Source organism: Geospiza fortis, unplaced genomic scaffold (assembly GCF_000277835.1).
Source record: "Geospiza fortis unplaced genomic scaffold, GeoFor_1.0 scaffold23, whole genome shotgun sequence".
NCBI classification, from domain to species: domain Eukaryota; kingdom Metazoa; phylum Chordata; class Aves; order Passeriformes; family Thraupidae; genus Geospiza; species Geospiza fortis.
Genome location: NW_005054303.1, coordinates 11284513 through 11288787, shown reverse-complemented (window position 1 = coordinate 11288787; position 4275 = coordinate 11284513).

The following is a 4275-nucleotide window of genomic DNA, read 5'->3' as shown; positions in this document are numbered from 1 at the left end:
GAGGAGAGGAGAGGAGAGGAGAGGAGAGGAGAGGAGAGGAGAGGAGAGGCAATATGGGACAAAAGCATGATCACTCAAAATCTATTTATTTGAATACTTCATGATTTTGTTGCTTTTGTTGAAATTTTCAGTGAAATCCTGATGGAAGCAGATTGAAGATTGTACAGGAACATCTCAATGTAGAAGGAGATTTGTCAGTGTGTGTATTTACCTGCAGGTGAAGGCAGCAGCCAAACAAACCCCAAAGGATTCAAAACTTTAAAACCAGGTTCATAGACCCAAAAACCTTTCATACACCCAAAAGAAAATTGAAGATTCATCTTGGGCAATAGATCCTTTCTGTCTGCAGCCATGGCTTTGACCAGCGGCCTGTACAAGGAGTGTCTTTCCTTATAAAAATAATTTAGATATTTTGAGTTTTCAGTGCATCTTTATTCTAACTTCAGATATACTAACCATGGCCTGACACTTCTTTTTTGACAAGTAACTTAAATAATACACCAAAGAACAAAGATTTAATGAATATATGGTGTGAGAGTAAAAAGTGGGTGAACATCTCTCTCTGTCCAGCAGGATTTTAGGGACTCTTTGGTGCTTTCAACAGGTATCAGGAGCTTAAGTGAGTATCCAACCTGGCCGCTCTCTCTAATATTAAGCAGATTACAGTTTTAAATGCAACTTCATTTTAGGAGGAAATGAAACGATTGATAGCTGTTATTTCAGCAATGATAGCACCCTTAAAAATAGTAGGGCAATGAAGAACGTGGAAACACAGGTCTTTTCCCCACTCCAGCATCCTGAGCTTGAGGTCCTCCACCAAAGCTCCGGGATGGCTCGGTGGGAAACGCTCCCGAAAATCCCGTCCCGGCTCCCCGAGGGGGGCTGACATTTCCAGTAACCTTTTCTATCCGAGACAGCGGGCACTGTCCTCGGGCTGCGCATCCTCCGCCTGCTCCGCGGGAGCGGGGTAGGAGCCAGCCGGGGGGAGGACAGGGAGCCTCCTGTCCTCTCCAGCCCCGCCCGTCCCGCAGCGCTCCACGGCACCAGCCCGAGACCCATCCGAGGCCGGAAAATCCCGGCTGGTTTCCCAGATATCCGCCCCAGGGACTGCCTGCGCTCCGGTTCTCCCCGTCAGCATCCCTTAATGAACTCCCACATCGCTGACAATCCTACCGAGACTTTAAAGAGAGGCTTCTCCTTCCCGAGGGTATTTTTTAATACACTACTTAACGCCAATCAAGGGCTTTAAAAATGTATTCGCACCTCTGCTGCGGTTGGAAACTCGGTCTAGATAAATAATCCCCAGTGACTGAGATTCTAGGACCCAGGATAGCCGACAAATGCTGATGCAAAGGTGTATAAATATATTGCTCAGCGTATTTTTGCATTAAGGTTCTGAGGAGAGGGGAATATGTCCTATCCTGAGGCCAGAACCCCCGTGTCCAGGCAGGCCGCCGAGATGCTACAGATGCCTGGTCATACTTTTGATAAATATTTTTTCATGTGCAATTTTATTTCTTGTTCTCCGGTGGGTTTGTCTCTGCGGGGTTAACTCATCACGCTACCTGCAGCAAGGGTCAAAGCTGCCACCTAAATAAAAGTAGTTATAATTGCCGGCTATCAATGTTACAAGCAGTGTTTCTATTATATGGGAAAGAAGAAAATAGGGAGAAAGGGCCGAAATGAAGAGGGCACGGCCAAGTGCATCCCAGGCTCGGCCTCGGCTCTAGTAAGACACGGGGGCTGAGGCAGGAGCTTGGGCACCGCAGGAATCTCGGCTTTTCCAATGCGGCAGCGCATCCTACGGGGATGGGGTCGCTCCTGGGGTCGCTGCCGTCGCTCGGGGTGGCACTCCGGAGGCAAAGCCCGGCCCGGCCCGGTCCGGCTGTAGAGCTCCTGTGGAGCGGCGGGGAAACGGGGAGCCTGTCATGGTGCCGGCCACGGATAAAATTCCCTGAGAGCTGGGAAAGGGATGGAGGGGCCCCCTTGAAGCTGATGTCTCTTGGCCCTGGTGGCACAAAGCAAGGAGCCCCAAGAACCTTTCCCAAACAGGGACAATCCAGTCACACCGACCCGTGCCACTTCCCAAAACCAGAATCCATAGCTCCCAGCTGGAGAAGGTGCAAAACTACTGGGGCTGGGCTGGTTTTCCACCTTTCGTGACCCTTCAAATGGTTAACACAAGGTCCCTGGGTCCATTTCGGTGTCGCTTTTCTATCTGTCCCTCTTCCCTCCCAGCAGTGCTGCCAGCATTGCCAATCCGGGCCGGTTTCTGGGGAACAAAGGCTGGGGACCTGGGGGACAGCCCCTCGCCCCTGCGAGCCGCACTTAATGAGGATTCATTTCTTTAGCCTACAGTCCTGGCTTTCATTACGGAGCCTGTCTCGCTCTGTTCATGGTCATTAGGCTGCAGCCCAGTAACTCCCTCGCCAGATCATGTGCGTGATTTTAAAAAATAGCAAAAAATTAAAAAGTGACCTCTTCAGTAATATTAGTAATCACCTTCATCATCACCATCATCATCTGTCCTTTCTGAATTAGCTACCCATTAACACAGACTTTCTATCCTTCCGTCTCTCCCAGCAGAGGTTTTTCTCCAGCAGCCCCGTCCCGGGACGCTGCCAGGGCTCGGCGGGGTAGGCTGGGGGCGGCGGGGCAGCTCCTGCCCGCGGGGACGCGCCCGGAGCCGCCGAGGTCGCCGCCCTCTCACCCGCTCGCTGGGGAAGCCCGATGCTCATACCGAGGAGGTCTGGAGGCTTTTTAAATTCCTGCCCGAAAAGGTTATTTGGGATCTTTCGTTGACTTGGTCAAATTATTGTTTTTCCCTAAGGAAGAGGACAGTGGTGGGATGGAAGACTGGAAGAGGACTCTCGGCAATATTTTTAGATTATATTCTCCTCTTCTGTAATTTTTTTCTTCCCCCCCTTTTTATTCCCCCCCGTAAGCCGATCGGCAAATCAAACCTGGGTGAAGGTGAAGCCGAAAAGTCTCTCCTTTTATTTTTTTAAGTTTTTGTGGAGTGTCTCTGAACTCGTGAGTTTTGTGTGCGCTTTTATGTCTCCCCAGCTCTGTCGGGTTTTATGAAAATGAGCAGTATTGAAAGCTTTTCCATCCCGCTAGCTGTGAGCCTCACATAAATGATGTAAATGGCTCGAAGGGTTTTTTTCAAGTGAACTGTGTAGATCTGTGAAAATAATATCAGGGTTTTCCGTCAGAATGAGCTTAGCACTGTACTGAGGCGTACCATAATCTGACCCGACACCTCCGACCATCTGCGCTATCTATCTGCCTTCTGATTTACCAAATCTTCACAAGCAAAAGACAAATTGTACTTGATACTAAAGAAAAGACGGCGAGCCTCAGTCCAGCTCCATTTCTGCAGAGAAATGATTGGAGAAAATGTAAATCTGTTTAATTTCGGTCTACAGGCAACTAGCAAAGGAGCTTTCTTAGAGAAGGGAAGAAAGGAAAGCAAAAACAATAGGAAAAAAATAATAAGGGGGGGGGCGGGAAGAGACAATAACAAGACATCAAATTAAGAAGGGATTTTTTTGACAAGCATTATAGAAAAAAAAATACATTGCAAAGAGCAGAGGGGAGAACATATTGAGCTTAATTCAAAATATATGCTGCCTTTCCGAGCATGGTCCTTAATTCCCGGGAAGAAATTACCACTGAGCAGCTATTTGTAGAATAAAGAGTTGCTTCTTGATCATCCGCCCGTTCTCTACGGAAAATAAATCGTATCCTCGTAGCTCAGAAGGAGATTTCATCCCACCCCGAGACGTCTGGAGTTGGCCCCGCTCCTCCGATGGGGCAGCCGAGGCTCACCCCGCACCCAACCCCGCGATCGCTCTCTCGGGGCACCGAGGGGGGGAAAAAACCCACGGGGAATGATTACTACAAGGTGATCAATATTTCAAAAGATTCCCGAAATCTGCTTTAAGTCGCTTTCCTGACCTACAAATGACTTCTCACTCCTCGCGACTATTCTCGGCGTCTATTCAGGACCATTCAGCCGAAAACAATAAGGGTTTAAATGTTAAGAAAAAAAAATAGCGCTTTGGTTGAACGGGAATGGGCGCTGGGCTCTTTGCAGATAATTCCTCGTCTTAACCGAAATGGGAAGTCACCTACAGCGGGAAAGGGGAGAGTTTTCCCTAAATCTCGGCTGTTCCTGCGGTGCTCCCGCTGCATCCATTGTCAGTGACACTCCCAGCATCACTGTCACTGTTACGCAGCCAATCTTTTTATCTGATTTCTCAGCTCTGCCTT